We start from the raw sequence: 24,075 nt of genomic DNA, 5'->3' as shown, positions 1-24,075 counted from the left end.
TGTCTTGGAAACTTGTCCCCAATTTTGATATTACAGAGCTGGTGGATCATGTCTGGTGGATACTGTCTGGTATAAAAAGCTTAGAACATTGGGGGTTTACCTTAGAAAGGAATACTGGGACCCTGAATCCTTCCTGTCCTCTCTGCCACTTTACTTCACAGCTACTAAAAAAGTCATCACCATGCAGCTCTCAGGAAATTTTTTTCAATGTATATTTTGGACCCCAAAGACCCAAAACAACAGGAAAACATTACCATAGACTGAAACCACTTTCTCCTTAAAAGTTGATTAGTGCACCAGGTATAGAGACATATACTTAGCCTATAATCTCAGCACCTGGGAGATTGTGGCTAAAGGATCATAAGCGAATGACCAGTATGATCTTTGCTATGAAACCTTGTGTGGTGGTTTGAATGAGAATGCCTCCCCGTAGACTCCAAGCACTTGGATATTTTGTTCCCAGTTTGTGGCACTTTTAGGAGGTCTTAGAGGGTGTGGCTATGTTGGAGGAAGCACATCACTGGGGGTGGGCTTATAGAGTTTTTAAGCTTTGCCATATCTGGAGACCATCTCTTGTTTCCTGATGATGTGAGAGCTTAGTTTCCACACTTCATCCAGTCACCTTTGGCGCCATGCCTCCCCACCATAATGAACTGATTCCTGCCCCTTTGGAACCAAAGCTAAATAAAATCTTCCTTTCATAAGTCCCTTGGTCATGGTTTTCTATCACAGCAACAGAGAATTAGCTAATACAGAAATTGGTGCCAGAGAGTGGGCTGTTGGCTATAAAGAATATAAGCATGTGTGGATTTAGAGGAATGTGGAAGACTTTCGAAGTTTGGACTGCAAAAGTGGTTGATTGCTGTAAGCAGAATTTAACAGACCATTCTACTAGACACCTGGAAGAAAGTAGTGCTGAAAATAATATAGTTCAAGACAGAAATAAGACTTAGGCAGCAATTGGTATATTTTGACAAAGAGTCTGGCTGGAGTTCCTTTGGTCATGGTGTTTCTTTCACAGCAATAGGGAAATAATTAATATACCTTGTCTACACACACACACACACACACACACACAGGAAAAGAAACAAAGAAAAAGTTAATTTAGATATTTTTGTGAAAATAATGCAAATCTGACCAACATAGGATCTAAAAGAAAACAATTTTATTGTGAATGTAGTGAATAAAACTATCATTTTAAATAGAAATTAGAGGAAATGGTTAGATGCTTTTTAAGTATTGTCTGAGGGCTAGAGAGGTTATTCAGTATTTAAGAGCATTGACTACTCTTGAAAAGCACCTGGGTTTGATCACCAGCACCCACATGACAGCTAACAACTGTCTGCATCTCCAGTAGTAGGGGAATCTGACACTCTGTTCTGATCTCCATGGTCATTGCATGACGTGAGTGTACCTACATGCAGCCAATACACTCAAACACATAAATTAAAAATAGCAAATAAAATAATTGTAAAAAGAATTATTCTAAGAAACAAGTATAAAAATGGCTCAAGAATATTTGTTCTTATATATTTAAGAACATTTTCCTGGAATCCAAAAGGTTTTGGAGTTTTAATGGTTCTCTTAGAGGTATAGTAAGAAAATCATTAAATATTGGCATAGTAGCCACTTAGTGTATTTGTATTGTAAGCGTATGTAAAAAGTAACTTTTTTTTTACCTACAGCTGCTTAGAAACCATGGATACAAGGCACAGAGGTGGGACTAGCATGCAGACATAGAGAGTATATGGAAATCCTTTCTCTTTATTTACTACTGCTTAGAAACCATGGAAATAAGGTATAGAGCTGAGGCTATATAGCACATGACTATATTATATTATTGTAAAAATATACATAGTCATCTATAGTTTCATGCTGTCTCCATGATTGAAAACATAATAAATTTAAAAGATGTAATTTTTATCATGCTTAAGACATATTTAAAAGAAATATGCTTATGTAAAAACCACACTTAAATGTTTTATTTCTGTGGAAGACACTGAAAGGATAATTTGAATTGAATGTTTGGTCTGGGTTTGTTTTTTAATAATTTTCTTTATGTTGTAGCTTTTATGTAAATGTTAACATAAATTTATGAATGCAGGACATGGTTCAACATTGTTATTGCTTTGGTATGAATTGGCCTCCAAAGGCTCTAAATTGAAGATTTACAGGTCAGCTGGCAATGTAATTACTGGAAATGGATTGGCACATGAGAGCGCTAAATTCATTAATGAATTACTTCTTGATTAATGCTTTGCTAAGTGGATGATTAGGAAGTGGGACCAAGTTGGAGGATGTAGCAAACTAAAGATGTGACTTGTAATGGTTTATCTTTCCTTGGACCCTTCTCTTTTTGCTTCCTAACTTCCAGAAGGTTGGCAAGTTTCTCTACTATAAGTCATCCCCTCCCAAATATCATATAAACTATGTAACACCTAAATAGAATGTTTTATGTAGGTTCATCAATCCGCATCAGGATCAGGAGATCCTAAGTGGGGACGGGTCTCCCAGGGGGATAAGGAAAATTTAGTGAAACAATTGGCACACCTGGCAGAAGGATGCTGGAAACGACAAACTCTAGGAGTTCAAGAAAAGCAAGGAGGCTACCAGGGGTGCTCAAGTGGGTCATAGAATGATAGCATATGTAACTAGGGTGATGCAGGCCACACAGATTCAGATGGACTCCCTTTGGAAAATCCCTGGGCCACAGCCGTACTGTAAATGTGGAAAAATAGCTCAATTGCTTCTATGTGAAGATACTTTAAAAGTCAGAGAGCCTAGAAAAATTCTACAAGCTTTGGACTCAAGAGGGGAACCCAGAAATGGGGCATGTCCACTTCACATAATGAAAGATTTGTCTGAAACAAAGGCAGCCCCAGTCAAGGCAGAAAAGGTTAAGGAATTACTGAAAAATTCAGTCTCAACATCAGAGCTCAAGAGAGAAAAAAATGGGAGATTTTAATTTCTACGTTAGGGAACCAGGAGTCAAAGGACCCAAGGAAAAAGACACTTAGTAATGAGAAAAGAAGCAACCTAGAACTAAAAGTAGCTAAAGCTGTTTCTCAGATTCAGTCTTTGATATGAAAAGAAGAAAAAGTTAACAGTACTGTAGATAGGAGAAAATACTTGACACTGGGGTTGTTGAAACTAAGAAAGATTTACAAACAAGCAATCAGAGACCCTCACCACATGGCTCATGAGGGTATGTGACATGGGAGCAAATGTCAGTTTATTTAGAAGCTTCAGAGCTGAGTTACATAACCACCCATCATTCTTGTGACATAAGCTGTTTAACCTAAGCCAATACAGGAGGGAGCAGTCCCTAATGGAATGGCTTGTGCAAGGCATTAAAGATACATGATCATCACCAGTGGAGACACCCTTGACTCACAGGGGCAGAAGACTATAAAATTGGGACAGGCATTACTGAGAGAACTAGTTATGAGAAAAGCAATATATAATGCTCAGTTTGCTGGGCCAGATAGGGCTGTGTTCACCAGAGATATAAAGGAAAGTGTAATTCAACTGGGACCTTGAGAATGGTATAGAGCTTTAATGGTTTTACTAAGTCCTTTAATGGGACAGGATCTTTGTAAAGTGAGGGAGACTTTGGCAGATCTAAGTGACTCAAACCAGTGTGTAAAATGTGTCTGTAGAACAATAGAGCAACCTACAAGAGATATAAAAAGGACCAGACAGAGGAAATAGTCCATTTGGGTTACCCAAAGACAAATGTGGCAAGATTTATGTTGAGTCCTAGTTCCTGAAGAAAACCAAATTTTGTACTAAGAAGTTTCTGGAAGGCTTTAAAATCTGAAGAACAATTTATAAAAGGCATTCAGAGGATAAAAACTGTCCCAGAGGTGGTTAAGGATCCCAAATGACTTAATAAGATACATTTCTCTCCTGAGAAAGGCTAAGCTTTCCCCAAGAGGGCCTCGCCCAGCAGCCAGTTAGGGTTAATGGAGAGGCAACAGACATGGCTATAGCCAGAAGCCAGACCCAGGGCCTGCCTGACTCAGGGAACCAACAGGTGCAGCAGGGAAAAGAGAGACCCTTTGCCTCCTTAGCCTGGTGTAGGGTCAGGCCACTTGAGGCAGCAACTGCAAACATATCAAGGCCAAGAAGATACAAGGAGTCTCCATGTAAAATCACCAAAATGCAGAATGGCTCCAAAGGGATAACTAAAGATAGTAAAGAACTAACCAAATTAATGCCTCTTACCCATGGTATGGTACCTTAAAGAGATCTATGGAGAAAGCAATTAAAAAGATGGGTAAAAACCTTCCCTTGCTCTGTTAGAATTTGTCTATCATTGATTTAATATATGATTTTAAATCATTATGTATTTGAGTGTTTTACAAATGTAAAACCCATTTGAAAGATACTTGTAGAAACAAAGGCCAGCTATAGCTATAAGATTCTTGGGAGTTTTGTGGTTGGGGAATTAAAAACAAACACCCAAAACCATACAACTGTTAAGAAAAACTACAGCAACGAGGTGTGATGCCCCCCATTAGTTGTTTGTCAGAGAGATCCTAGAGGTCCTCAAATTAGGCAAAGCTATTGACACTAATGTCCCTTTGTACATTGAAAAGTTTTGGTAAGGCTATGTGGCTGAAGACCCTGCATGATGTGAGCATGGGAGAAGAAAAGATGGAACCAAGACTAGTCCAAAAACTCCATGCCACTGGAAGGATGGCTTTCATAGTGCCAGAAAGCACTATGAAGATGGTTGGAGAAAAAGAATCCCCTATGAGGCTGCTCCACAATGGACCCCACAGGCTGCACACTATGGACATGCCAAGCAATGCCTGCTAGTGTAATAATGGCTCGACTAACATGTGTACAACCAGCAAATTTTTAATTGGATAAGGCTGATCCTAGGGTAGGAACACACATTTGGTGCTGTAGACCACACCAACCTCTTCTGTCAGGGAAGGCTATAGGCCCAAAGGGGAAGCCATTTAAGTATAATGGCTGATGAATATGGTATACCTACTGGGATATCTTCCAGGCATTTGTATTTACATCTGTGTTTGCTTAGATGTGTCTTTTCCCTTTCATTTGTCTTTACAGTAGGGGGAAACACCACTGAGATAGATCAGTGGCCATGTCTTGAAGACCAATGATGGGGAGGCCCAAAAGGTCAATATCTTGCCATGATATAACAGAGATAGCCCCACATCTGTGACACCCTCCAAGGCTCAGGGACCTTTGAGGAAAAGGTGGCAGAAAGTTGTAAGAGCCGGAGGAAGGGATGGAGTGTAACCTGAAGGTGACTGTGAAAAGCTGGAGCTGATCCACAGCAACTGTGGGCAATACAGAGCACACTGGGATAAATGGGTGGAGCTGCTGCCATATTGGACATGGGTGAATATGGACCAAGAGACTGTGAACTGGAGATTGATGGCATGTGCATTTCATATATGGAAAAGGAAAAGCCTATAAGAATCCTTGTTTTTGTAAGTCACCCCTACCCAAATGCCTTGTAAACTATGCAAAAACTAAATAGAATGTTTAAATCGGTTTGTCAGTCTTCATCAGGACTGGGGATCAAGACCCTAAGTGGGGGTAGGTCTCATAGCAGGAGAAGAAAAAAAACTAGTGAAACAGATGTACAAGTATCTCTGCAGTAGGATGAGTCCTTTGTGTATATGCCAAGGGGTGGTATAACCAGGTCAAATTGTAGGTTCCTTTTTAGTTTTTTAAGATATTTTGATACTGCTTTTAATAGGGGTTGCATAAGTTTGAAATCCTACCAGAAGTGAATGACCTTCCCTACATCTTCTCCAGCATTTGGTATCATTTGATTCCTTGATCTTAGCAAGTCTGACAGGGATAAAATGAAATTTTAAAGTGGATTTAATTTGCGCTTCACCAATTAATGATATTGAACACCTTTTAAGATGTTTCTTAGCCATCTTTATTTTTCTTTTGAGAACTTTCTGTTCAGATCCTTAGCTCATTTTTAAATTGGGTCACATGTTTTCTTGATTCTTTGTTTTTTGACTTCTTTATATAGTTTGTATGTTAAACTGTGGCTGGCCCTATGGGGGGTTTAGATCCATGATGGCAAGATCAGAATGCACAGGGCATGGCCCTGGGACTTGAAACCTTTTGTAGCAACTCAACTTTATTGATAAATTCAATAAGTTTTTATACAGTACAAGGAACTGGCAGTCATGTGGGGTTTGGCAGTTACAAACAAAGATTTAGGGCACAATTAGATGAGAAAGAGGACATACGGCTTTAACCTAGTGCCAGCTAGGGGCTGTTTGTAAAGCAGGATGCTTGAACTTTTATTCAACATTACCAGTGCCTACTGGGTAATTTATTGACCACAATGTTTTCTTTCTTAGGACAAAAAGTAAACTTTCAGCTTTTAACCCAGCAATAAACTTTTAACTTGACCTATTCTTTTAGCTAGTGATAGCTGAATGTTATTTGTTCAGAACAAGGAGATGGGCTAAGGGCCATTGACCGAGATGCTTTCCCTCAGAGCAAGGAGCCTAAACTTTTGACCCAACCACTTTTCTCCTGCTAGTCTTGCAGTGTTCAGCAAGACAGATTTTTGAGGATGCTGTATTTGGTGCTCCTCCCTTTATCAGAGATTGTATCCTGATCTTAAAGTTTCAGATCCATTTCAGCCTAAAGCATGCCATCTTGGTTTCCTACATTAAACTTCTGTCAGATGTGTCACTGTTGAAGATTTACCCCCACTCTTTGAGTTTTCTCTTCATTTCCTTGATTGTTTCTTTTGTTGTGCAGATGCTTTTTAGTTTATTTAGGTCCCACTTAGTGCTTCTTGACCTTAATTCCTGAACAACTGATATCTGAATGAGAAAGTCCTTTCCTACAACTAGTTCTTGTATGTTATTGCCAAGGTTTTCTTTTAACAGTTTTAGAGTTTCATTGTTCACATTGAGGTCTTGGATCCAGTGGAGCTTACTTTTGTACAATGTGAAATATAAGGCTTTAATTTCATTCTTCTAGAGGGCAAAAACCCAGTTTTGCCAGCACCGTATGCTGAAGATGCTGCCTTTCCTCCAGTGAATGTTCTTGACCCATTTGTCAAATATCAGGTGGCTAAAATTGCATTAGGTCTTCAATTATGTTTCATTGATCAACAGGTCTATTTTTTGTCAGTACCATGCTGCTTTTATTACCATAGCTCTGTAATATAGTTTGAAATCTGGTATAGTAATCTCCCAAGCATTGCACTTTGTGCTCAGAAATGCTTCAGCTAGCTGGGGTCTTTTGTGTTTCCATATGAATTTTATAATTTGTTTTTTCTAATTACGTGAATGTCATGGGGATTTTTATTGTCATTGCATTGAATCTATAAATGCTTTTTGGAAGGAGATCAAGAGAGATGTGCCCATAGGAGACTGGTATTATCAAGGGAGAAATGGGGGAAATGGGGACACTTTAAATCCTGAAGGCATGAAGCTAGGGTTAGACCAGGAGAGAGAGAGAGAGGAGAGAGATAAATAATGCCTAGCTAGTGTAAAAACCCATAGGTAACCATATTAACCCATCAGTCTAATGACAAAATATGTCACATACAATATGTCCATGAGTCCATATATATAAGAGAATGCTACATGACATGAAATGGTGCCAGACAGGAGAAACCTTCCTTTGAGTCCAAGAGATGCCCCAAATTACATAGGCTATTGACACAGCCCTTGACTGCCTCCCAGACCTTGAAGGTAAGACCCTACTGCTGAAGTCAGAACATACTTCAGATACAGGATTTGGAGTAATGGAGCTGGAACTGACCTGGAAACCATTTCCCCTGAAGGCGAGCTCTCATAGCTTTGGAGAGCACTATGCAAGCTACTAATAGAGAATATCAATTGATGATCCAACATAAGCTTCAAGAGCAAATAACCATATCCATGACTAGCACAGCATATGGTATTGATGGAGTAGTGGCATTTTTATCTTGGGGGAAATCAACAGCTACCTAATTGGACTAAAAGCCTGCTGATTCAGAGGAAACTCATATGTGGTAATGAAAACATAGCTAAATACGCATGGCTGGTGAGGTCATAGCTCTTAGATAAAACCCTCAGAGTTACATCCTTAGACTAATGTAAATTCTTACTATGTGCAAAATATGGATCCTTAAATTTACAAATATCCCAGTTATCAATTATCAAAGAAGTTTCTTTTGCACTAGACAGAAACTATTACAGAGTTGCACAACTGGTCACACAAAGACACTGGCTGTGAATTGCCCAAGCCTAACTGGCACATCTACAATGCAACCTCGACACTTAAGGCTCATAGAACATAGAGCAAGGGGTAATGAGGATACTAATGAATATTTGAATTCTCATCAATGAAGCTCCCTCATGCAACAGAGGGCCAGGAACACAAAAGGTCACAAAGGGCCATGGCATAGAGATTAAGAATCTGCCGAATGCTGTACCTTGGGCAGGATGCCTCTATTAAATTTCACCCACCCAGGGCTCAGGAATTATTGTGAAGAGGGTACATAAAGTTTTCAAGAGCCAGCGAGGAGTTGCATGACCATATGGAAATAGAGTTCTATAAGCTCCTGGGATTCTGCTCATATAAACCCACAGAAATGGTATCGGCATGCACAAGACCCATGAAAACTCAAGCAGACAAAAAAATCATCAAAGAACAGGAAAATGGACAGCAGATCCCAATCTTAGCTGAAGAAATATTGACAACTGACTGCTACTGGGTGAGAAAGAGATGAAAATTTATGGATTTTTGTGGGAGGGGGGAATATGGGAGGGTGCCAGGGAAGAAGAAGGTATAAAGATGGTTAAGATTGACTTAGATGTTCTGTATGAAATATACAAAACTTTAATTTAAAATTTTTTACTAAAAATATAAGAACCACATATAAGAAATTTAAAGCAGAGTATTTGTAACTACATAAAAGCATGGGCATATAAATTATGCTATCAGAAATGCAGTACAAAATTCATCAGTTTATGTAAAATATTTAAGAAATCAACTAACCACTCAAAGATAGCCTACCAGAATACTTAACAAGCTATTGCCAACAAGGGACCCAAAATAAAAGGAAAAGAACTATTAACTTCAAAGAAAATTACAAAATAATTGGAATCTCTCCTATACAAATGCAACAAAAGGAAGCTTGAGTGACTCTAATAATATCAAATGAAAAAATAAACGTTAAGGAAAAAGTCACTTAAAAAGTGAAATTTTTTATTTTTACATGTGTTTTAATATTATAGAGATACAACACCAAAAGATGAAAAAAGGTACTTGCAGGTAAGATGGCAGGCAAGAGACCTTGCCAGAATGAATAGCTGGTTACAGTTTGGAAAATAAAGGGAACAGAAATGTTTTACCCCTCCATCGCTTACTTCTTCAGTCTCAGAATCGACTTGGTCAACAAAAATCTTCTTCTGTCATTGAACCCAAATTTTCTTTCCCATCAGACTGGACTTACTGCTGCAACTGCAGTAAACACAGCATCCATGGCTCACATAACAGTGCTTCTTTTTCCCAGTCAAATTGTGCTAAAAAAGCCCTACCTGGAAATCAATTAAAAGGGGAGCCAATAGGAGTGTTATAGAAGCAGTTCCCTGTGATAGCTGCCAGAACCATTAGTGCCCTCCACCCCAGGCAGTGAATGATTGTAGTGGCCAGAGGTAGTGGACAACTGCAAAGAAGCAGAATTTTTCAGAATTCTAGGCAGTTAATCATATAAACTTACAGCAATGGTGACAGCATGCACAATCCCTGCAAGCTCAAATTAGACAAAAATCTCAGCATAGGCATGAATGAATGGGAAAGAAATATAGACATGAACGAGTGGGTAAGAAATCCCAACCCAACCGCTGAGCCATCTCTCCAGCCCTCTGTGTGGATTTTAAGAATGTCTACTAAAACCAAAGAATATCAACTATAAAATTTAAGAATCAATATAAATATTGAGTCATGGATAGTTTTAGAATATATTTCAAAATTAGTAAAAAATTTCTTATGGAAGTTTTGCAATTTTCATACAATATAATTTGTTTTAAAATCAGGAAATTTTAGTGATATAAAATAACACTGAAATATATATGAATACATTTGAATAGAAATATTAAAACCTGAAAGTGAAAAGGAAATTGTTAGGGACAATAAAGGAATTTCTAAGTAAAACAGTAATTTCATGGTTATTCTTGGAAAAATTAAATATACGACAAATGGAATTTTCTTGAAATTATGCTATAAAAGCAATGCATCTTGATTAGCGATTTTTTTCTGAGACTAACAGTATGAAGTGTGTGTATATTTTTGCATGCACATGTATGAGTTATGTATTCAGATACACATATATAATTTTCCAATTAAACTCAAATCAAAACTAAATAAAAGGCTGGAAAAGATAATCCAAGCAAATATATATCTAAAAAAACAAGTAGGTGCAGCTATTCTTAGATCCATAAAATAGACTTCAAACTAAAACTAGTCAGAAGAGACAGGGAAGGTAAATTTATACTCATTAAAGGAAAAAATCCACCAAGAGATTGTACAATCCTGAACATATATGCATCATACACAGGGGAATTTCAAAAAAGAAACTTTATTAGCTCTAAAATCTCATATTGACTCCAACACAGCAATAGGGGGTAAATTCTATACCCCACTGTCACCAGCAGAGAGGTAAGCCAGACAAAATTTAAATCAAGGAAAACCTGGGGTAAATGACACCATAAACCAATCGGAGTACACACATAACTACAAAACATTCCACATAAACAACATAGAATACACTTTCTTCTCGGTAGCTCATGGAACTTTCTCCAATATTGGCCTAATTTTAGGACGTAGAAGAAAATCTCCACAAATTTGGAAAAATTTAAATATAATCCTGTATGATATCTAACCACAAAGGAACAATTAAAAGGCAATATACAAAAAGTACACAGTGAACATCATAGTAAATGGAGAAAAACTGCAAGCAGTTTTATCAAAATCCAGACCAAGACAAGAATGCCCACTCTCTGGATTCTTACATGATATACATACTTGAGTCTTAGGAAGAGCAATAAAACATCTAGAGCATAGGATATGAAATTAACCTACAAAAAATCTGAGTACTTACTATATACCCCAAACAAATATATTGAGAAATAAATCCAGGGAATGATTCCAGTCACGTGAGCCTAAAAAAAAGCCATACAATATCTTGGAATAAATCTAATAAAGAAAGAGGACTTATACTTAAGATATTGAAGGAAGAAATGAACAAACATAGGAGTAGATTGAAAGAAATCCCCATCTCATGGATCTTTAGGATTAATATTGTGAAAAGTATCCACAAATTCACTGCAATACCCATTAAAATCCCACCAAAATTATTCAAAGAAATTGAAAAAACCCCAAATTTCATATAAAAAATAAAAACCTAGATAGCCAAAATAATCCTAGACTATTAAAGGGCTGCTGCATGTAATACCATCCTTGGTCTCAAATTTTACTACAGAGCTATAGTAATAAAAGCAGTATGCCCCTGGCATTAAAAACAGATTTATTGATCAGTGAAAAAAAACTGGAACCCAGATTAAAATCGACACACTTACAGCCACCTGACTTTTGACACAGGAGTCAAAAATACACATTGAGAAAAGACAGCATGTTCAACAAATGGTACTGGTCAGGCTAATTAAGGGCATACAAAATATGAAAATCCCTCGCTCTTATCATGCACAAAACCCAATTCCAAATCCAACTTCTTGACCGAAATTGATCAAGAATTTCAAAATAATACCCAATACCCTGAATCAGATAGAGGAGAAAGTAGGGAATAATTGGAACATATGGAGGCAGGAAAGGACTTTCTGAACAGGACTATGTCAGCACAATCATTTAGTCCAACAACTGATAAATGAGAGCACTGGAAACTAAAAGAGTTCTGTACATCAAAGGACACCATCTTTCACATGAAGAGGCAACCTACCAAATGGGCAAAGCTCTTTGCAGGGGGTTAGAATCTAGAATGTACAAGGAACTCAAAAGAGGGGGAAAGATTCTCCTGATACAGTTTTTAATAAAAAGCCTTAAGCACAGACAGAACCCTATGGGGATAGAAGGAAGCCCTACCAGAAACCACATGGCTATTAAATTAAAACCCCAGTTCCAGAGGTGGGTTGCCCCCACAATGAGCTATTTGCCAGAGGGGTCCTAGAGGTCCCCAATACAATAAAGGCCATTTCCAATAATGTTTTTTGTACACCAGAAATGAACGCTAAACCCCTATCGTTCAAGACACCTCATGATGTGAGCTCAGGAGAGGGAAACTCAAGCTTGGACTAAGCTGGAAACTCCCTTCCAACGAATGCATGGCTTTCAAAGTTCCAGAAGGTGACATGCAGATGGGTGGGGGAGAAATAGACACTACAATTCTTTGCAATGAGTGCTGTGCTATCAACATGCCAAACAAGATGTTTCAGCTGGTGCAATAGTGATGTATCTAGGGTATGTACAACCAGCAAATTTTTGATTGGATATAATTCCCGTTCATTGAGATGGAACACACATCTGATACTATTGAGTGGGGGTTGTTATTGTTTTGAGGCAGGGTTTCACTATGCTCAAGCTGGCCTACAATTTTCCTTCAAATGACAATCCTTCTCCTTCAACCTTAGTGGTGCTGAGATTACAAGTAGGCATCATTATGCTAGACTCTAAAGCAATCTTTCTAGCACTTTCTTCATGAATGCTATTTACAAATGTGTAATCATCATAAATTAAGATAATGAGAATAACACTAACACAGTTAAGTTTACCTTTCTGATTGTTGGAAGATGAGATATTTGTTCTTGTTTTGGGAGATGAAGTGAGGACATTTGAAAGCTATGTTTCTGTAAATGCCTTTTCTGTTTTCATGGACCAGTAAGCTTACCGATATATCCTTGCTTTCTGGAATATGGGTTTCTTTTGTACTTGTCACTGACCATTAAGTAATTTAACAAATTTAATTAAACATAGTATTCTCCATTCTGCAACATATAAATGAATCTGTGCATATGGACAATCATAAAACAAATAGCTATATCAGTAACACAAATGAATAAAGGATCATATGTAAATAACTGAACAAGAAAGCACAAGTCTCTTAATATAGAATTTCTAATTTTAATTAGGAAATAAGTTTTATTCAAACAGTGTGTACAGCAGATGTTCTACACCTGGTTTGAGTACTAATAATTTTCATCAATTTTGCACATACATATTAACCAATAAGAACATGAATAATTTTTATATACCAATCATGCAATGGAAGTTGGTACATAGGTCCCAAAATCCCCAAGCCACACAATACTGACATAACAACATATAGCAGAATAAGCAGTGTGTGTCAATGAAATGAATAACATTCACAGCTTCCAGGAAAAGCCTCTCCTGTGAAGACCAGAGTCATTTGGTTCTCATCTTTTCTGACTGCAGACATTGCTGTACTGACAGGCTAGGATGGGAAGCAAAAGGGAGTAGCCAGATTCATAAAGCCTCTAGTGGCAGGCAGATTTCTAGTGGACCTTTCTCTAGAACTGTGCAAAGATCGTTCATAAAATTGTGTATGTGCCTGAAGCAATGTAAAATTGCATTATATTCTTTAACTGGAAGAAAATTAAGAGGTAAGGTGGAGAATATCTGTAGGTAAGATACCCCAAATACCAAGATGATAAAATACTTTTCTTAAATATTACAAAAGCTAAGTACCTTACCTGCATTAGTTTATTTAATAAAAGCAACAAGTTGTTCAGAGAGAGAGTGATGAACTTACTAAAGGATTCAGAGTAAGGAAGTGTATTTCAGAAAGAAGTTTGGCCAAATCTAACTGCTTTCAATGTAATTTGCCTCTAAATAAAAGATGAATAGCCTTCCCTAGAGTCTTATGATTATCTCTGAAATTATGAAGGAAATGAGAGACAAACATTATGTTCTACTTTCATGAATTCTCACTTCTAAATGATTTTATCTGACTTGTTTATAAAATTGAACATGGAGTTTCTTTAGATGGCCAACCAGGAAGTTCAGATAAGGTCTCTGCATGTTCCACAATACTTAGTACTACTGCGTTTTAAAGACTATATCTTAACAAGAATTAAAAATTCATTCAGAATTGTATAATTTTATTTCAAAGTATTATATATTGGTAGCATATTGAATAAAACACTTATAATCAAATAAAAGTAGATGCATATAATGAAAAATATGTCTCCCTCACTATGAATCCATCCCTTCTCCAAAAGGTTAGCATACTTTAGTAAATGACCTTGAAAAAATGAAATATGCAATACATACAATCATATGCATATGTATACCCATAAGCATGCATGTCTAGATAGATCTATATATCAAAAGTTTCATTGCAACTTCAGATATCTATATAAAACATAAGACTAACAATTTATTTTCAAATGGTGAAACAATTTCTGAAAACTTTTCTAATAAAACAGTGGAAATTTTTCCCTTAGCAAAAAATACTTGGGGATTTTCTCAAGAATACTTGTAAAGGAGAAAATATGTTTACTATTAAAGGCCACAGAGTTTTCAATAAACATAAAAATAAAGGAAAACAACAAGTTCAATAAGTCCTTGTAATATTATGCATCCTTGGAATTTACTCTCCTGGGTCCACTCATGTTAGCGTGTTTCAGCTCTGTGAGAATGCATACCACTTGGAAGAGAACATCCATGAAATAATTAAGAAATTGCTATGGACCAGAGGCACTACCTAAAATATGAAATATTAATAAACAGGAGGTAAAAGATTTCTGTTAGCATTAGAATAATGTCACATTTTCATGTGACAATATTAACACCAAACATTTATTTTTAAAAATAGACTATTGAAAAATGCTTTTGCTGCACATTCTAGTCCCTGGATGTCTGTATTAAAAAGGAGGATAGCGCCGGGTGTGGCAGCGCACGCCTTTAATCCCAGCACTTGGGAGGCAGAGGCAGGCGGTTCTCTGTGAGTTTGAGGCCAGCCTGCTATCCATAGCGAATCCCGGCCAGCTAGGGCTACAGGGGAAGCCTGGCCCAAAAAAAAAAAAAAAAAAAAAAAAAAAACGAATAGCCAGGCATTGTGTCACATGCCTTTTATTTCAGTAGGGGGATTCAAATGAAATCAAGGCCAGCCTAGTGTACATAAAGAATTCCAGAGGAGCTGGAGCTACAAGGAGAGCCTATATCAAAAAACAGAAGCAAAGCTGGGTATGTGGTGAAGGAGGATCTCTATGAGATCTAAGCCAGGCTGGTCTATATAGTGAGTTCCAGGCCAGATGTGGTTCACAGGGAGATCTTGTCTCAAAAAGACCAAAAAGCAAACCAAAAACAAAACAAAGCAATCATTACTAAAAAACAAACAAACAAAAAAATTAAGTAATTTCAAGGTTTGGCAATGTTGTTTATCTTCTCAAAGAATAAACTCTTCCTCAATTCTTTATATTTCTTGATTATTTCTCTATCATTAATTTTAGCTCTAATTTTGACTATTTCTGTCTGTTTATAATTAGCAATTTTTATTGTTCCTGTTTTTGGATTGCTTTCATTTTGTCTCATGGATTTTGGTATGATGTGTTTTTATTTTAATTCAATTCAAGGAATTATTTTATTTCTGTCTTTCTTTGGTGATCTGTTAGTTTGATGTTTAATCTCCAATAGTTTGGGTACTTTGTATTACTCTTTGTATTGTATTTCACTGTATTTGTATTGCTGTTACTATCTAGCTTTATCCCATTGTAATCAGATAGACCAGAGGACGTTATTGCAATTTTTTTCTATATTTGTTAAGACTTGCTTCATGCCCTAATATAAGCCTGTAAAAAACATACCTCACCATCAAAAATAGACATAACAGCAGAGGAAAATGATGAAAAATGTTTTTAAAGCAGAAAAAGGAGTGGTCTTGTTTTCTAGTCTATGAGTCTATGCCTTTTACTGAAAAATTGAAACCATTGATATTCAGATTTATGATTTAAGGTTAGATCATAATTCCTGTCATTTTGTTGATTTTATGGTCTTTTTATTTTTGGTTAGCAGTCTGGATATTATTTATTTTTACTATGTGACCTTTCGAGTGTGTTTATGCTCTTCATTCTGAAATACTCTTTCCAGCATTCTCTGCAGATCTGAATTAGTGGTCATATTCCTTTGATCCCTTTTTATCATGGAATATTCTTTATTGGTCTCTTTGATACAGGGGCTCCTTGCAACCCCAGCTGACCTGGAACTCACTGTGTGGACCAGGCTAGCCTTGAACTCACAGAGATCTGCCTGCCTCTGTCTCCTGAGTGCAGGAATTAAAGGCATGCACCACCACATTCCATCTGTATCATGAAACATTTAAGTTCTCCTTGTATTATTAATAGATAGTTTGGTTGGATATCATAGTCTAGATAGTTGTAGTGGTTTGAATGAGAATGTCCCCTACAGGCTCCAATATTTTAGCACTTGGCCCTAAGTTGCTGGTACTATTTGTGGATGGGTAGGAAGTTGACTTCACTGGAGGAAACTGTCATTGAAAGAGGGATTTGAGAGTTTATAGCCTTGCCCCATTTTCACTCTTACAGTTTCATGTTTGACATTGGTGATATTATCTCCCAGTCTCAGGTTCTGCTACTAAGCCTGCTGCATGTTGTCATACCTCCCTGCCAAGGTAGACTCTTATTTTTTCTAGAATCATAAGCCTTAACAAACTCTTTCTTGTATTGCCTGCATGACGTAGGTGCACAAGTGTGGGACTCTCCCTTTCCTCGAAGGCCATTGGCCACTGATGCAGGGCCACCTCGAGGGCCACTGATCCAGGAGGACAAAGGGAGAAGAAGCGAAGAACGGTTTCAGGACTGCCAGTGAGCACGACAGAAAAGACTTTCCGGGGAGTCAGATTCAGTAAAACAGCTCTATTTATTCAGTGGGGGTTAGGGAAAATATAGTGTGGAGGCAGCAGCCAAAGCTTCAGCTGATAGGTGCTCATAGTATGCTTTATTTACATGTGGTAGGGGGACCCTATCATCCGATTATAGGACAATCACTAATTATCATATAGAAAAAAACTGGGGGCAGTTTTATTGCAGGTAACTATGCCAAAGATCATGTTCCAAATATGGTCAGGCATCCGTGCTTGGTGGCACTTTCCAGGTTAGTCAGGCAGAGAGCAGGAGGCCCCCGCTGAGAAAGGGAGTCCTTCCATATAGCGCCAAGCCCCTTAGAGCTATCCGGACATGGAGGACTATAACCTTAGCAGCAGGGTCCCCCAACTCTCCCCCTGGTTAGTTTTTAAATGGAGAAGTATCATCACAAGCTTTAAGAGCCAAATCACCTATCTCAGGAGAATCAAAAGTTTGATAATGGACCATGATCTGATTGGTAGTAATTTTTGCAATGGTACTAATTTGTTAGCAAAGAAATTGTATGAAACACGGAGCAAGCATCAAAATGACACACAGCATTATCAGGGAGCTAACAAAGGGTAGGAGCCATGAAAACAAGGGGTTACTAAACCAACCTAATTGTTTGGTGGGTTGAAATCTTGAAAATAGATCATTATGAAGTTTTTTGAGAGTATTAACTTTGGTTTCAACATTTGGTTCATTTATAATAAAACAGCATTCCTCTCCTAGTACTTCACATGTCCCCCCGTATTCAGCAGTTATTAAGTCTAGTGCTCTTCTGTTCTGGAGCACAACTCCAGCAAAAGAGTTCATTTGTCATTGGAAAGACTCAAGGCTGTCAGTCGTGGATGCCATTGCCTGGTCAAGTTTGTCTCGAAAGTCTCCTGCCAGGCGATTGTACAATAACAGTAGTCACATTGCCTCCGGCACCCAGGGAGAGGGCGAGTCCAAATCCCACTAGCAGGTGGATGAAGATTTATCTCCTCTGGTGGCTGTGAAGGAATATGGCAGCCTCTTCTTCCTCAAATGGGTACACCTGGGGAGTAATCAGTACAGGTACACAAAAGGTGAACAAAGAGGAGTTATAGTGCTGGGCTTTTCCTTTGGACCATCGAAAGAGAAGGGGTGGCACATGCTGTTCTGGAGACAGTAATGTTAGTGAGGCATTTGTAATGAGTAGGCTTATTCTTGCCTACTCATATGCAAATTGGATAGTTCGAATAAGGGAATATCCATCAGATGAGAGTCGGTGAAATCTTTTCTGTTTCTGGGTAAAGAAGGGTGGTATTAACTGGTACTGCTGTCAGTAAAGGTCTATTGCTGGATGCACAAAAGGAACAGTTAGAGGCATTAGGGTGGGTGGTGAATGGAAGAAAGTTAGCAACATATTGAATGTATTGTTTCCAGGACATGGTTGATCTTATCTGGTCCTCTGTTTTTCCTGTAGAATAATATTATGATGACTTAGCACAGGCTTAGATGCAGGTACAAGCTCTCAAGAGATATGAAAGTCAGCTGTAGGGTAGCTAGAGAATGCACCTGGGTAGAATTTTCCCATTACTCCAACACTCCAGCGATCATCCCATGGATCTGCAACACATATTAGGGAATAGTCATGGTTCCCATAGGGATACTTATTATCCTTTAGGTAGATGGGTCTTTTCTGTCCTGTTATACCGTGATATCCCCCAGTTAATCCTAGTTCCAACCTACAGGGATTGAAATAGCGGCAGCCCCCATATGTATCAACTTTCTAAAGGCATGATGGATCTGTCTGTCGGAAAGGAAATCAAACATATTTGTTAGTTTTGTATCTGCTAGCATATGGGTATATTGTGATTTCTATTGGTTTTTGACAGCCCACGAGGGGGCAGTCTGTGGTTCTGATTATTTTATTTTTTTCCTTGAAATGTTTCCCTGACACAAAATCTCCAGAGTATAGTATTGGGGGGGGGGGCTGGCTGAAGAGTTTTTTGGGGAATTTTCTTTCCAGTGTCCAGTTTCTCCACATTTAAAACATTTTGAGTTAGGCAGGGTTGCAGCTACAAAGGCCTGTACTCTTAGTATAAAGTCTGGGAGGGTTTCAGTTGGTTTCTGCTTTAGGAAGGTTAATGAAGAGGTCTCTCCAGGCCCTGTGGACATGGGGGTTAGGTGGTCCCAGGCCTGTAGGAATTACAGCTTGCTGGATTACTGTGGAAAAATTGCCCTGAACGAACAATTGGTCATATTCCAATCTATAAATCTAGGTGGTGGATCTTGTCCATGTTGTGTTCTTAGTTGTTGATTATGTATGTCATTCTTTTTAACCTGCATCAGGCATTCATCTCTAAATAAAGCCTCCCGTTGTACAAATAATGGACTGGGGAGGGTGGATCTACAGATATCTCTCCAGTCCTTTGGGGTTAAGAGGTTAGTATTAAAGGTTTGTAATACAGATTTGTTCCATGAAGCATGGATCCCATCGTCATGGACAGCTCAGCATAGTTCTTTTAAGTCTGCTGCCAGGAAGGGGTACCAAGCCAGTGGACATTGCCTTGTTATTTGTAAGTTAACAGAGAAAGCTTCTACAGGAGGGGGTTTTTGGGTCCTGAGGCCATTGTGGATGAGGATCCTGGGGGCAATAGCTCCCATCATCCCTGAGGTTACAGAACTGTTCAATGGCTGTGGGGTGTGGTGCCTTAGATGGTGGCTCTGGTGGTGAAGGGGGAGGAGGATTTATCTGGGAATCTTTGGAAGTTTTTGAAGTCTGGGTTTTAACATCTGGGTCTGTTAAATCAGTCCATGAGGATTCATAGGGGGGAAGAGAGGGGGTAAAGGTTATTTTTGTTGATGGGTGGTTTTTGTCTGATTTGGTCACTTTTTATTTTTGGGGATGTTGAATCTGTTACCAGGCAATCTTCAGGATTTTTTTTCTTTATTTTTTAGGGCAGTCGAATCTGCTGTTGGGCAATCTTCAGGTTCTTTTTCATTATTTGAACCCTCCCCTTTATTATCCCCTGGTACTAGTAAATTCTCCTCAGCCTTAGGTGGGTTTCCTAAGCATGTTGGTTGGCAGCTATCACAGGGAGGAAGGAAAGGGGAAAATGGTGCCTTTCTTGGATTTCCTTTTTACAAGCCAGATAGGTAACATGGGTCCAGGCCTCTGGGTTGGAAATGTCTGCTGACAGGATCCAGGGTTCAAATTGAAATACTTCATTCCAAAATATTGAGCCTTCCTTTTGGAAAATCTTAAGTCCTCTTGATTTAAGTAGGGCTCTAAGGGAGCGAATTTGGAGGTTTTTTTGGCATGGTGCTGAATTCCCCATTATAGAAAAGAAAGGAAGTGTTGTTAGTGGTGTTCAGTGTTCCCGAGGCAGCCTGCCACTGTGGGATTGAGACGTTTTGACAGACATGAGCCTAGCTGCAGATTTAAAAAATGGGCAACTGTCCTTGTGACTTTTAACTGGTTGCTGTGTTGAAAGATTTTTATGATTGTTGTAAAGGTTATTGCCAACACCCAGTCAGGCTGTTGGGGTCTGGAAAGAGGGCAGGGGGCCTTCAGTCAATAATGGGGATTTTCTCTGACCAAGAGGCTTCAGTTGTCCCCAAACCATATCCAGACCCTCACGAAGGCATTAACTGAAAGTAAAGCAAAGAGAGAGAGAGAGAGACTCCCCCACCCCTTCTTCTTTTTCATGGGGCATGTCAATTTAAATTCTCACCAGGAAGCCTGTGGGGGCACAGAGGACTACAGGAGAAAGCCCTCCACATGGGGTGGTCCTCTATGATGAGCCCCTTCCCCAAGAAAAAGTTTATGGAAAAAGTGGCTTTTTAAAATCTTTTTTTTTGTTTGTCTGTGGCGCAAGCCACCTTAAATTCTTTAAGTGGTTCAAGGCCACCTGCCACTTTAAATCCTTTGTTTCTGTTTATGTTATGGGGCACTTGGAGCCTAAGTGCCTTTTTGTCCATGGCAGGTCAACTTAAATTCTCACCTAACTGGTTTCGCTTGAGCTTGAGTGCCCTGGGGGCAAGATAACAAAACAGATTAAGGAAGTTTGTTATTTTAGCAGTTGAATTCAAAGCCTGTGTGAAAACCCCTTAGAACTTTGGGGATTTTATGTTTCTAGGGGTGTTGTTCAAGATGGAAAAGGAAAGGGGGGTGAAAAGCCAATTCCTAGGGGAACATGCCTGAGAGCAAACACCACAGAGAATTCCACCTAGTCCACAGCACAAGGCTGCACACAAATTTAGAGATCCGGTGACTGTCTCTAAGACCAATTAACTTGTCATTTCGTTACCGGCTTTTGCATTAGAAAGATGTATAGATGGGGGTCTTGTCTACACCCAGGCAGGCAGTCAGGGTCTGTTCAGAGGGCTAAGAGCCTTTGGCTAACATCAGGGGTAGCCCTGATCAGAAAGCCTCAATTTCTCCTTTGTCTTTAACGATCCCACATGAAGACTCAGACTTAAACTAAAAGGAGGAAAAAGATGAGAGACAGCCGATCCTCAAGGGTGGGATGGCTAAGGCAAAGCTGGTGCTACCCTCTTGGAGAGAGGGGGTACTCACAAACTCCATGTGTTCCAGGAGCCTCATATTCAGGTGTCAGCTGTGGGTCTCTCCCTCCCCTCGAGGGCTGTTGGCCACAGATCCACGAGAACGAAGGGAGCAGAAGTGGCAAACGGGTTCAGGATGGCCAGTGAGCATGATGGAAAAGACTTTCTGGGGAGTCAGCTTCAATGATACAGCTCCGTTTATTCAGTGGGGGTTAGGGAAAATATAGTGTGGAGGCAGCAGCCAAAGCTTCAGCTGATAGGTGCTCATAGTATGTTTTATTTACATGTGGTAGGGGGATTCTATCATCCGACTATGGGGCAATGCCTAATTATCATATAGAGAAAATCTGGGGGCAGTTTTATTGTAGGTAACTATGCCAAAGTTCGTGTTCCAAATAAGGTCAGACATCCGTGCTTGGTGGTACTTTCCAGGTAAGTCAGGCAGAGAAGAGGAGGCCCCCACTGAGAAAGGGAATCTTTCCATATAGCACTGAGTCCCTTAGAGCTATCCAGACATGGAGAACTACAACCTTAGCAGCAAGGTCCCCTAATGCACAAGTGTCATGCAATACCCACAGGGGTCAGAAGAAGGCATCGGATCTCCTGAAATTGGAGTTATGGATGGTTGTTAGCCACCATGTAGATGCTGGGAATCAAATTCAGGTCTTCTGCAAGAACAGCCAGGGCTCTTAACTGCTGAGCCATCTCTCCAGCCCATTTTTTTAAATTTATTTTTACTATTTCTTATTTATGCATAATGTGTGTAGATCAGTATGAGTGAACACCACATATGTGTGTGCAGGTGCCCATAGAAGCCACACAAAGTGTTTCATCCCCTGAAACTGTAATTATAAGTGGTTTTGAGCTGCTTAATGCTGGAGCTGGGAACTGAACTCTAGTTAGTACTAAGCCATTTCTTTACTCCATTATAGTTTTAAATTATATAATATGTCCTAGGGAATGTCTTTTCTAGTCCTACTTATTTGGTATTCTCTAGGCCTCTTCTATCTAAATGGGCAACTCTTTCTATAGGTCTGGAAAACTTTCTTCTATGATTTTATTGATAATAGTTTCTTTGCCTGTGTTATGGTAGTCATATCCATCTTTTATGCATGACTGTATTAATTACTTTCTTATTGCTTTGATAAAATATTCATGACTGTGCTGGATAGCTTTAGTGTCAACTTGACACACCTGGGTTGAGGGAGCCTCAATTGGAGAATTTCCTCTCTTGGACTGGCCTGTGGCCATGTCTAAGGGGCACAGCTCACTGTGGGTGGTGCCAGTGGGCCTGTGTTGCATAAGAAAGCAGGCTGAGCAGGGGCCAAGGGAGCAAGCCAGTAAGCAGTGTTCCTCCATGGCCTGTGCTCCAGCTCCTGACTCCAAGTTCTGGCCCTGAGTTCCTACCTTGGGCTCCCTGATGAACTGTGACCCAAGAGATATAAGATAAATAAACCCTTTCCTCCCTAGGTTGGTAGTGGTCAGAGTGTTTTGTCACAGCAATGAAGAAACAAACCAGAATAATGACTAAAAGCAGCTTAAGGAACAAAATGTTTATTTTGGGTTTACATTAGAAATGTAGAGTCCACAATGATAGGAAAAGCCTGGCAACAGGAATGGCAACAGCAGCAGGAAAGTAGCTGATCACATTTTCATTCACACACAAGCAACAGAGAGACAGAGAACAGAAGGTGGGGTGAAGCTTAAAGCCTATCCTTTGTAATGCACTTCTTCAAACAAGGCTCCATTTTTTAAAGGACCCATAACTTCTCCAAACAACATCACCAACCAGGGACCAAGCGTTTAAATACATAAGCCTGTGGGAGGAAGGCATTTCTCATAACTACCACCACTATGCTGTCTTCCAGCCCTTATACTGTGATTTCCACAAGGTCCATTCATTAGTCAAGCCTTCTGTTACATTTTTATTTGGCTAACTGAGTTTTTCATTTCCAATATTCTCAATTTTAGTTTTATTTCAGCAATTCTATTTGCATATCTTGTACTGTCTCTCATTTCATTCAGTTTTTTTGTTATGGTTCTATAAGAGTATATTCATATTTTCTCTGACTTGAGTGAATGTAGTTGTAATCATTCTTTTAAATACTTTGAAATTTCTTCCTGGTCATTCTCATCATGGGGTACTAATATAGAATTATTAATTTTTGGAGGACACCATTATCTTGGTTTCTCACTTTGTATTTGTTTATGGCAAGTGTCCTGTTTCTGTACCAGGACTTCACATCTAGAAGTAGTTTGTTCGTTAAGTTTTCTTTCTTTCCTTTCTCTCTTTCTCTTTTTCTTCCTCTCTTCAAATTCATGCCCACTCCCTCTCCTCCAACGCCTTCCATATTTCCCCATCACTTTCTTTCTTTCTTTCTTTCTTTCGTTCTCTTTCTTTCCTTTCTTTCTCTCTCTCTTCCTTTCTTCTTTCTTTCTTTCTTTCTTTCTTTCTTTCTTTCTTTCTATTTCTTCAAATTGCCTTTCTTCTTTTAGTGAATTTGCTTTTAGTATTCAGAGTGGAACTGGACAATAAAAGGGTTGTGATGTTTTCCTCTGTGGGGTTGGAAGTAAGGACCACATGCTCAATCTCAAGTCTTCCTCTGAGAGTCAGATATTCTCTGGAATAAGC

The sequence above is a fragment of the Nannospalax galili genome, unplaced genomic scaffold, assembly GCF_000622305.1.
Source record: "Nannospalax galili isolate Female #2095 unplaced genomic scaffold, S.galili_v1.0 scaffold448, whole genome shotgun sequence".
Taxonomy (NCBI): Eukaryota; Metazoa; Chordata; class Mammalia; order Rodentia; family Spalacidae; genus Nannospalax; species Nannospalax galili.
The sequence above is the reverse complement of the archived record's forward strand: the minus strand, read 5'-3'. Positions refer to the sequence as shown.